Source organism: Aptenodytes forsteri, unplaced genomic scaffold (assembly GCF_000699145.1).
Source record: "Aptenodytes forsteri isolate BGI_AS27 unplaced genomic scaffold, ASM69914v1 Scaffold349, whole genome shotgun sequence".
In the NCBI taxonomy this organism is placed as follows: Eukaryota; Metazoa; Chordata; class Aves; order Sphenisciformes; family Spheniscidae; genus Aptenodytes; species Aptenodytes forsteri.
This window is the reverse complement of record NW_008794452.1, coordinates 1,182,217-1,194,814: the sequence shown is the minus strand read 5'-3', so window position 1 is coordinate 1,194,814 and position 12,598 is coordinate 1,182,217.

The window sequence follows — 12,598 nt, the reverse complement described above, 5'->3', positions numbered from 1 at the left end:
ATCTTAGGATTAGAATGCCGTTTTTCAAGACTTCTACTGCAGGAAATACAACCACATTCCTTCATGGCTGGACATGAGAACCCCAATGACAATATTAAAATAGCAAAACCAAATGCCATGCATTTAAAAGACATGAAGAATTTAGATGTCTGGTACACCTAAGACTGCATAAGAAGAAGTGACTTAATATTGACTGAAGTGGAAGTCTTAAGATGAACTGAAACTTTTTAGAAGTTGATAAAAATGAGAAACCTGGTAAAGTGCATTTCTCTTCCTGAATTAATCTGAAAGTGGATGTGTGAGAAGCATTACAAAAGACTTCCATTTTTATTTCATGTCAAATAAGGCTACAAATCATGTCTTGGAGAACTGGAAGTCTTGGGGCAAGATGAAATTGCCATTGTAGTCCAAAAGAGGACTGCATATATTTTACAGGTGAGAAACTTACTTGGACCCTTTACAGACCTTGATACAACACTGAAGCTGAAACTAACAATGTTAAAGTGTCTGAATTTAAAAAAAAAAAAAAACTTTTTATCCTTCTGTTATTATTACATGTAGGACAGAATTCACAATCTCTCGAACTAAACTCTTGTGCATGCGATATACAGGAACTATGGAACTACCAAGTTGCTTTTAGTAATTCATCCTATAATCCTGCCTTTAGTTAGTGCTTTACTGTAGAAAGCACCTTGAAGCCAAAATCTAGCCATTGATGTAGTGGAAGAAAAGAGTGGTGAAGAGTGGTTTGCTATCAACGTACTTTTTGAAGCATGAGATTTCACATAGCTTAAGGAGTTAGAAGTGTTATTGGTCATAAAATTATTCAGCCCTTTTAAACTATCCAGCTACAGTATTAATCCTGGTAACCTTCCTTGACAATCCATTAAACAGACTTGCCAGACACTGAATAAAAGTAGTATTTCCTTTTATTGGATCCACTAAATCCATTAAATTTATTCTATTTAATATCATCAAGTTCACATATTATAAGAAAGAACAAAGGAGGATCTTGTTTTCACTATACATTTGTGATCTTGATGTAGACTTTTTTAATTCAACAAATTCTTTGTCCTATTTCCTTGCCGTCCTGTCCAACTGTATGCCTATTCAGATTAAATAAAATAATAATAATATTTTTAAAAATTGCAGGAGGCACAGAAGTTGACACTTAGTCTTCTCCTAGGATACCTGCTGTCTTGGTACCTTTGGCTCCATTCTGAGATATGAAAGGCTCTTTGAATTACACTATAACATGAGCTGTGAGTCTTGGTGGTGGAATAAAAAAGACCCACTCTTCACCAAACTGTTTACCAGCCTACGCTGAGAAGTAACCAAGGCTACTGGATGGAACTGGAAGAAAATCTTTTAATAGTCGATTTGACAAAGAAATTGAAGTTTCAGGCCAACTCTCCAGAAATTCATGCCAAATTCAGAAACATTTTGGCTTTAGAAAAAGGAAAAAGAACACACAAGAAAACAAGACTTGTGTGATCACCCTATGCAAATGTTTGCGTGCCTGTCCATCACTGCCACCATTTTCTCCCCCTAATAACTTGGACACCCAGTAGTCAATGTTAATTAAACCTGGCACAGCAACAGCAATTAAACAGAAAAATTCCTACAAGTTTCATGAAAACAAACAGCAAGCTAAAGGAGGGAGATCCTATTAGCGTACACACTGAGGGGAAACCTCTGACATGAGCTCTGCTGGTAGGTACCAACAGCTCCACATTAGCAAGAGCAGTTGCATATGCTTCTATTACAACTCACAGCACGTTCAACACCCGAGCACCAGAACCCGAAGCAATGAGTCCTATGATTTCTGCCTCTTTCAGTATGGAAATCAACACACAGAAAAAGAAAGCCAGTTCTTCCAACGGTTCCACCACCCAATGGCTAATCTCCATGTGGGGGAGGACGGAGAGAGTCCCGGCTCCTCGCTGTCTGAAGTAGCCAGGTAGCCTGCACATCTACAGGATGATGAAGGAAAGGCATTTTAGTCATTGCTGTAACTTAACTCAGAAGGAAAATTCTTATCCCACCCCCATTCGGGATCAGCCAAAGAGAAGTGACTCAGAGGTGTCTTATTGTCACAGAATCTCCATGGAGCCCCAGCTCATGTGTTACACTTTGCTCAGGTCTCTGCTTCAAACCACTGCATCACCCAATACCTGGTCCAGATCAGGTACTATCTGAACACCAAACCACAGCACATTTTCCAGCAAAGAAAATGGACATGTTATTCTTTTAATGCATAGAAATACTTTTCTCTCTGTATCTTATAAGTAGCTCTGAATTTCAGCTATTTTCACATTTATTCTAATCCTCTGCCTTCAGGTCATTTGATGAATCTTAGGAAGATTTTGGAACAGCTTTACAAACTTGTTTCTTCTCTTTTAATAAAGCCACTCTTCTTTTTTATTGTACCTTCACTCGAACATTTTTATGAATACAATAAAAAGACAAAAGAACCCCATAATTAAATGCTCTGCTTGTGTTACAGAACTATACTCTCACCTTTCTTAACCTGACTGCGTATCAATGCCACAGAGCTGGATGCAGGAGGGCACAAGGCATTAGCTTAGCACAGGCTCAGTTAGACCCTGAGGTCTGAGGGCATGGCTGTATGCAGAGACTCACCCTTTGGCAAGGAACCAAAAGGCAAAAACTGCTGCCAGTTGCACTCAAAGACAAGTTTCCCAGGAAAACATAATCCAGAATTGGAAAGAAGGTAAAAAGATCTTGGTCAAAGGCAGAGTTTCTTCATTCTAACAGGGAGAATGTAGTTGCAATTTCCTCCCATCTTTTCCCCCTTAGAACAGTGAGAGGTTTTCCATGTGCCCAGGACTTAAGTGATGGGAATATGGAGCCACTAAAAGGCTCCAGAGATTAGTTATGGAAGAAGAAGGAAAAGAGTACAAGGTAGAGCATTTTGTTTACAACTTTTACCCACATTATTCCTTAGAGAGAGGGAGGAGTCTTTCTTTTTTGGAGTGTGGGTGGAAGAGTAAGTGGAAGGCATTGTGAGTGAGATCAGATCAAGATACTGCCAAGCTTTTCAGTAAGCTTTCTGAAGCCATAACTTTGCAAACAACATTCCTCTTGGGCCTCAGTTTCCCAGCTGTAAAAAGATAATTTGTTTCATGGAAGCTGAAAGGTGGCTGTTATTTAGTGTGGGCCCTTATAAATAAGCATTGAGGAGTGGGATGTTCCAGACAAGACAACAGTCTGTGAAAAGCAGAGATTATCATGTCTCAGTGCTGAGAATGTGTTATTTCTCAAGAACCATACCCACTAGTACTTAAAACTCTCCCAAGTCTTAATTCCAGCTGAGTATGAAAGTTTGACATTTCAAAGATTCCTGCGGACACAAAACATTCTTAAAAGTAACTTTCTAATGTGGAAAAACATTCATTCTGAATTTATTTCTTTTAATGTGGGGGAAAAGAGTTTGTCCATCTCCAGGGATTCCCTATGCTGCTCTATACTAGGAGAAACTCAGGACATTTGGACATAAGGAACTTTTTAGCTCCTTTCCCATGTTGTGGTAAGAACAGCCTAGAAGTCCTCAGAGTCATCACTGAGCTGAGACTCTCAGAGTATTCAGTATGAAGACAAGATCATGATCCCTGGTTGTGAGGCTCCTTGGAACAAGAACATTAGGCCACCGGAAGGTTTCCAGTAGCACAAGCAAGACAGCTGGTACACAGCATTTTGTCCAGAAACCTGGCGTTTTGATCCAAGTTTCCTGAAACCCAAACAGTTTCCATGAAACATTCATTTATGAGTAAATTTATACTGTTTGATGAAATCCATTTAGCTGAGAAAGGGCTTGCTATGGATTCCCATTCATCCCTCTGTGGAGAAGGGAATGGACCATAAAAATGTCAGTGCTAACATTACAGCAAGAGGCTCAGGTGAAAAGAGTGGTGACACAGGGGGGGTACTGAAGTAACAGTCTTGACTCTGGGGGTTAGGAGAAGCCCCATGCTCTCCAGGTGGAAATATTTCTAGGTGTACATTACATAAATCTATCTTCTTTTTCTGTCCTGCATCTTATGTTATATCTGCAAAAGAAGACAGACTGGCCAAAGGAGGCAAATGCCATTTAGGACAATCAACAGTGTTACCACAGGCTTTGAAGGGAAGTTGTTTCATGAAAGCTGCCATAAACTTAACTCCCTACCCAGCTCGATAGCTACTAAAATGTGGTTCTCAGAAAATAGCCTAAAGTGAATGGAGCAAATAAGCAGAATTTAGAACTGAAAGGAGTTAGTTTACTAATTATGCACAAAACATTGATATACCAAAAACCAAACACACAAAATTGAGTATCAGATCTCCTGAATAATACTGAAGGCTTCATTGCCTAAGCACTGTTATAGGCTCTAAGATGTGTATTGAGTTTCAGGCTTTGGCAGTATTTTCCAAGGCTCTTGGGAAACACACTTACCACATTCTAATCCACACCCTGTTGACTGTTACTGCTGTTTTATATGGTGCAGATTAAATAAACTGACAACAGATCAACCTTAACAGGAAAGGCTGATTTTGAAACTACAGCAAGTCATCTTCTAAATGTAAAATCATTATGTCTAACATTAATCCATTAGTATCCTTAGTACATTAAACAAGAACAGTAGAAGCTGTTCTAATTTTTATTATCTTTTATTATATTTTCCTTCTTTTTTTGAAACTACCAGCACAAATTTCAGAAGATACAAACTCTTAGAAAGTGTAAAATTGTTTTAAACACAAAAGTAATTTGGCAATATTGCATCACTTGATACCTGCATTCACATCACCAGTTGATAGAATCTTCCTCTCAACTTCTAGACAATTGATCTATTATGTTATGAAAAAAATTGTAATAAACCAACCTTCACATACTGTCCCTGAAAAAGCATTAATTATCCATACAGCTTTCAGGGATAACACAAATCAGAAAGTCTTACATCTTTTTTGAATTCTTGTTTGTTTTCCACCATGCCATAGGTCACACTTGGATATATAAACTTCAATTCTCCTTTAAGCAAAAGCATGTCTTTAAGGTGTGCCACATGACCAAACTGTCAGAAAAGCATGCTGATGACTAGCAATCATTGTGTGCTATCATTTTTCCCACAAAAATAAGTAGGAGCAAAGGTTGTTTCTTGTATTTGAAGCTGATAATATCTAATGAACATCCTCAGCAACAGGCACCGATAACCACAATCTTTGCTACAGAATAAAATTCTACATCAAGAGAGCCCAGGGAAAGCACATAATTTCTTTCTTCATGAACCAGTATGTGCTAGATAAAAATAATAAAAAAAGGCATTTTAAAACTTCGCTTTCAGGTGCTGCATTTTGCCTTGACAATTGAGCCTTCTGAAGGGAAATTTCTGGAGTGAATATGGCTGAAATTAGCCCACTGAAATGATTACTTGAAACCTACTTGTCACTTAGGGGTTCAGATCCCATCAGTACCTGCTGTAGTCACTCTGGAATGACCTCATCGTTAAAGATTAAACTCTCGCTATGACAGCAGATCATCCCCTAGATTGTTTGGTTATTCCTTTGCAGCTGATATGCCTTTTCTTAGGCTGGATTAATTCTCCTACATGGGGCAATGCTGCTTGGTAATGGTATTCAAGAACGATCTATATGTACTGGGTTTTAGCCCTGGGCTAACTCCTTTCCAGCTGGAGCTTTGGTGTGCAGCAGCACCACAGCAGCAATCCTTCCAGAATCTGGCTCTGTGGTGCCCCTGGATGATCCTTTGGTTTTCAAACCTACTTCATCTTTCACCATTCAGAATGACATCCAAATTGATTCTCTGATAGGTGATACATAGCATTCATGGACATCCATTCCTTCAGTTCGCTTGATGGCAATCACAAACCTTGCTGTACTGGTTTTGGCTGGGATAGAGTAATTTTCTTCATAGCAGCCCATGTAGTGCTATGTTTTGGATTTGTGCTGAAAACAGTGTTGATAACACAGGGATGTTTTCATTACTGCTGAGCAGTGCTGACACAGAGTCAAGGCCATTTCTGCTTCTCACCCCACCTCACTAGTGAGTAGGCTGGGGGTGCACAAGAATTTGGGAGGGGACACAGCCAGGACAGCTGACCCCAACTGACCAAAGGGATACTCCATGCCATATGACATCATGCTCAGTATGTAAAGCTGGGAGAAGAAGGAGGAAGGGGGAACGTTCAGAGTGACGGCGTTTGTCTTCCCAAGTAACTGTTACGCATGATGGAGCCCTGCTGTCCTGGGGATGGCTGACCACCTGCCTGCCAGTGGGAAGTAGTGAATGTATTCTTTGTTTTGCTTTGCTTGTATGTGTAGCTTTTGCTTTACTTATTAAACTGCCTTTATCTCGACCCACAATTTTCCTCACTTTTATCCTTCTGATTCTCTACCCCATCCCACTAGAGGAGAGTGAGCGAGCAGCTGTGTGGGGCTTAGCTCCCTGGTGGGGTTAAACCACAACACTTGCTATAGTGCCCTGGACTGTTGTTCAAAAGCACTTACCTCAGTGATCTTCTTTGATAGCATCTTACTACTCCTGTCCTATTGACATTTCTAGAACACTCCAGGAGCCTAGTCAGTGGAAATTTTGGGTTCATTTCAGTATTTAGGAAATGAACCTTGTTTGGGGCTTTTTTTGTTTTGTTTGGGTTTTTTTAATATCATTGGTATAAAGGCCATAAATAAAAGGCTTCCTTGGTGAAGAAAGCATTTCCCAAATGTACTAGCTGTGCCTTCTAACTGCCTAAATAGTGGGCAAATAGGGGAAGCGATTTCTTGAACTTTTATTCTACCACATCAGTTGCCTGAGTTCGGCATCGCTGAACATTCTGCACTCAACACTTTATCATGGAAGAATAAGCTCAAAGGAGAGAGGAAGGAAAGGAGTGGTTTTTTTCTCATAAAACCAGATCTTTTTAAAAGAGATATAAATATCTGTAGTGACTTGTTTTGCAGAATAAAGATGAGACTCATCTGTCTAGTACTGTTAAATCGGCAACAGGTTTAGATGTCGGCTATACTGAAAGAGAACAGAAATGTATGCAATGTCAGGGCTGAGTGCACTTCCACACAAAAATAAGGCAATATATTCCTCCTTGGGAAAGATTGCAGTTCACAGACTATGGCTAGGACTACCCCATTCTAAGCTGAAATGGCTTTGCTGCCCACCGAGAAATTGTTCCTCTTCCCTTTGTGTAAATGAAAGCTTTAAAGAAAACTCTAAAAATTAAAATCTAGACTAAACTCCATTGGCTCTATGTCCTGAACTGTAGCAATATCGTTATAAAAACAAGAACTGGCTCTAGTAGTTCAAAATACAGAGAAACTTCAATCCAGTAGAAACTAATATAGTAAGAATTTGTCTTAAAATATATTCCCAGGGATGTTTCAACAAGATACTACAATGACCACCTTCCACAGCTTAACAAAGCTTTAGAACAGCCAAAAGAAAAAGAAAAAGTCTCTTCAAATAAAACATTGAAATAAGGAAACAGAAGCAAAGTAAAAATTAATCCTGGTTAGAATGGACTGTTACATGTTCCGTTAACACTTGTTTACGCTTGTAAACAGCCATTGAGTAAAGTTACACAACCTGTATAGAACCATGCTGGCTCTGCCTCTTGGCAGCAGGATGATGTGTACCGTAGCTTACTTTGTGTACAAATCATCATCAAATAAAAGAACATGGCAACTCCAGTCTGCAGAAAGTCAGGACAGCAATAACCCACACTGCCTCTTTGATACCCAACAGAAATGTCATCCTGTTCCTCTCAGGAGAGCAGCTTCCTTCATCTAAACAATACCATGTTTGATCTCTCTTTTCTTTCTCTTGGGCCTTTTTGATTTGCCAGCTGCGAATCAGACTCCAAGCTGACTCTCAGGGTTAAGAGTAATCCAAAAGGGCTGGTTGCCCTTCTACGTTCTCAAACGGCTCATATATCCTCTTATATACCTTAGTCTGTCCTAGAATAATGATTTAGTATTTGCTTATTGGTGGAAAATCACGTGCAATACATCTGTAGGCATTGATGTACCTACCACTTGGCTCCTGCCTTTCTCTCAGCATTGGCAGGGATTAAGTGCTGTAGGGTTTCCTGTACAGCTTCTCATGAGAACAATCTGGTCAGCTAGGAAGAAAGTAACCAAAATGGGGGCATGGACTAAAGATGTTTTCCTGGACAGTGGAAGAATTCATAATCCAACAGAAGTCACGTGTTTCCGGAGAAAATGAACCCCTTTGCTCTTATTACACCTGCAGGAATTCATCACTGAATCTGTTTTTTCCTACTGGAGAAGCAGTTCTGTGCCATCTTGGCCATGAAACAGCGAGGGAAGACTTAGAAGAGGCTGAAATCTCATTGTGAGTAAGATCCGGGAATCACTGGCAGGAGGATTTTATGTAGGCAAAATTATAGACTTTACTGTAGGATAGGACTTCTGACTTGGTCATAGGAGATGAGACGACTCCAGTCTCATGTGGAGACAGATTTCACGGTGTTCTATGCCTTGGAAAACTATAGCAAATTACAGCAGAGTAAAACTCCCATATCGCTTATAGCAGATGTGGCTATGTTGACACACAGTTTCAGTGTTTGTTTTCTTAACATTTTGACTACATTTTGCCAATATTTTATTTTGAACGTAAAAATATTACTTAAATGGATCCCACAGTTTTCATTGCTTCTTGCTCTAAAAAGAGACTTATCAGATGGTTTGCGTTAAAGGATTTTCATAGCCCTTGCTTGGCCTAAAATGAAAATTCACTTCAGGAAATCAGAGTGGAGAGATATTCCTGCTGGAGCTAGAACTGATGAGGTTTCTAGGTCTAACGCATTTGAGAAAAGCCCAGGTGCAGTAAACAGCACAGCGTGATTAAGGCTGGACAGGTGCTACCACAAGAATAAAGGCTACAGCACATCTAGCAAGGATTGAGGGCAGTTTATGTTTTGATTCAATAAGTTATTAATATGACTCATCCGTATGTTACCAAATATCACACCCAGCGAGTGAAAATTGAAACATATGCCTGTGAGATATAAAAGGGAGCTTTTAAGAAAGGCCTTGGCAGAATGGGTGGGAGGGAGGGGTAAAAGCAGGAGGAAAAGAATTGGGCTTTTCTTGCTGTTTGCTCGATCAGGTTAAATGAACGCATTAAAATTTTCAGGTAAAGGAAAATAGGCAACCCCCAGCCTTTTTTTTTCAGCTAGCCTACCTACTAGCCCGTAACAAAGAACGAGACGAGGATGAAAAGACAGAGTATGGAGACACCATAGCACTGTGCTGAAAATGAGCATCCTTTGAGGCACTCTGAGATGTTTCTGATCCCTCCAATTTCCCATTCCTTCGGCCTTTCCCTAATCCCAGTGCTACCTCAGGGCCCACGCAAAGGCAGAGGAGCGTGCACGGGTATAAAAAGGGAGACTTTTTGAGTCTTCCCCTGAGCCGAGACCAATACCTATTACAGTTTCTTAACCATTTCGCATAGGAAGAATTCACAAAGCTAGTGGGAAATTATACAGGGAAATTAAATTCCTTCCTAGGTCGCTTTCTCCAGTTATTTTCAGGAAGAACACCGCTAGATGGCACTGGGAACTGTAACCGCCCTGTGCGGAGAGCACTTTCGCCGTCGCCGCTTGCCTGTAAGGGCAGGCAGCGGGAGCGCCGCAAGGGCTGCTGATTAACTTGCTGCCCTGCTTTGAACACAGCAGCAGAGAAGGCAGGGCAGGGTAAAGAGCACAACACATCACTCCTACCAACAGTCTCATGACAGCAGTAGTTCTTCATAAGGGAATAAAACTGAATGATCAGTGTTTTACTGCTCTTTAAACCACACTCAAAATTGTATCAGCTATCTGGCATAATGGCTCCACATGCTATTAAAGTAATGATAAAATAATCAAGAACTAATGTAACTATTCACATTATCAGCAACATCGTTTTCAGTTCTTTCAGATTCTGGGCGTGGGGAGGAACACTGAGTTAGTAATGTGTTCTTTATCCTAGCCTCACTAACAGGGCTGACAAAAACCACAGAGCAATTATATTTTGCATAAGGTTATAGTTCCTAGAGGACAAACAAAACTTCTGTGAAGTTGCATGAAAATACTTTTGATCAAGGGACTCCTATGATTATATGTACGCTCTACATATATGTAATTAATACAATTGAGAGATCATCAGCATATATACCAAGTTTGTGATCCTAGTTGTCAGTATACAGTATGTTTACATCCAATCATATAATATTTGAGATACCATACACCACGTGTCTAAAATAAAATCCTGCCAACACACACAAAAGAATGCATTCATCATCCTAAATCCAATATATAAAACATATGCTACTTGTAGAACATTCACATATGTTAGATATCTTCTCCCCCTCTCTCTATGTGAGAAACTGGCACAATTGCTGTCTCTAAGCAGAAGATCTTCATGTGACCATGCAGTCAGTTCCACATTGGTGAAGACCCATTAATTTCAGTTGGATTCATTCACCCCCAGAATCAGGGCATCACTGAGAAGGGTTGCTTTAATGCTGCTCAGTACCTTGAGTTAGTCAGGCAGGGACCCAAAAGGACCTCTCTCAGCCTAACCTCTCAAGGCACTCTGTCTTGAACATACTTGGAGCTCTGAGCAGAACCTAGAAGCAAAGAAACCAAGCAGTGGATTTGTCAGAGATAAGCAGAAACATCCAAGCTCAACAAGAGAAAAAGTATTTGATCCTTTTGGCTCTGCTTCCCCATTAAAGACCCAGTCTCTGTGTGAAAGGAATACTTATTTACATGTTGAAATAAGCTTAGGTACTTCTGCCACCTCAGTGTTTGCTGCCTGTTCAACATTCAGATGACTTCCTAGGTGCCAGTAGGCCAATGATCTCCAGCACCTAACACATATTTCTATTCCTTATCCTCACGTGTGCCTTCTAGAGAAATCTTTCTACTAAGAATTTATGATATACTAGTCATCTTCTCTCATTGGCCTAGAGCCAACAGGACAATTGCCCCCGTCTGTACCAATGAAGATCATTTTAAGGAAAACTGGGCCTCATGAACAAAAGATGCTCACAAGCTCCCTCCAGCCCAGCTTCAATTCCATTAATACACACTGCACTCAATTTCCTTCCTCCGACTATTTCCTGATGAAAGATAAAGGACTAGCAAGTCACATGTTGTCACCTCCCCATCTCAAATCAGTTCAGCAGGACAGTCACTGAAAAACTTGACATGTAGGTCACAAACAGTGAAGGAGATTGTGGGTTTTCTGGGTGTTAGAGGAAATCTGATGTGGAAGCTGTGTCCTCTATAAAGACAATTTTCTAAGTAGAAATATTTCTTGGGTTTGAGGCCCAATTATTCTGTTCAGTCTCATCACACGCACTGGCAATCCCAGGAGGCAATTTTTTAATCATTCCATGATACTCAGAAGCAAAGTCAGATACCCAAAAGTTAAGCAACCAGATGTATTTTAAGATACTGTGAAAAGTTCCTTTGGAATTTAATCACAGACTCAGGGTAATGAAAAGAAGTAATTTCCCATATGCTGCTATTCAGAATTCTCTTAAGCATCAGCCAAGATGTTACACCCATGTCACAGGTCTAATCATTTGCAACAGCAAGCAATTCCTGAGCAGGCAACAATATAGTTGGGAGATGCAGACAATGTCTCTGAGAAGAGACTGATGCAAGCCTAAGTTCATTGCTCTAAAGGTTACCAGAGATCTACAAAGCAATACATGAGAAGCCATTCCACAGGGACATAAAGGTAAGGTCCAGTCTGGTACGCTGGTGGACACAGAGCCTTGACAAGCCACAGAGAGAAGTGAAAAACTTTTGGAAACAAAATGTATTTTTTCCTGACCGCTAATTTTGTTTCAATATCTGACTTTTCCCTCCTGCTTTGAGAGGAAAAGACAGAACCATTCATTGAGCATTACCAGTATTGCCAAGATTTAATGATCACAAAGTTGAACTTTTTGGCAAGTTAACTTTTCTACAGAGGAGACAAAGAATAATCCAGCTCCACATCTCCACTGCAGCAACCTAACTCTGCCACAGCAGTACTCAGAATAATTGAGCAACTCTGTCAGAGTAAAAAGTCTGTTGCACCCTTGAAGCATAGCTCCCTCTAATACTGACTTGAATCAATTTTTGTTTGAAATATTCATGCTCTATTTTTAATTATTAGGAATATTAAAACTCCAATTTTAAAAGATGCATTAGTGCCTTTCTGAATGCAATTGATACAAACATACCACTGGTATACAATATACTAGCTCTTGGCTACTCCAAAGATCCATCATAAAACAAAACAAAATCAACAAACACACTCCAGGTGGTATCTGTAAATCTGGCCAGTAGAAGTATTTGGACAGCTCTTCCATAGGTCCTGGCTGACTTCCCACAAACGTCCCGATCAAGCCAGTCCTCATTCAGAATTCCCTAAACCCAGAAAGCAGCAAACCAGAAACCAGATAATGTCTATTCCCCAAGGTGTTTGGCTAGCTTTCTAGATGCTAAGTAGGCAATGAGATGTAAGTCCTCCAACTGTGGATTGCAGCGAAGACAAATCCAAG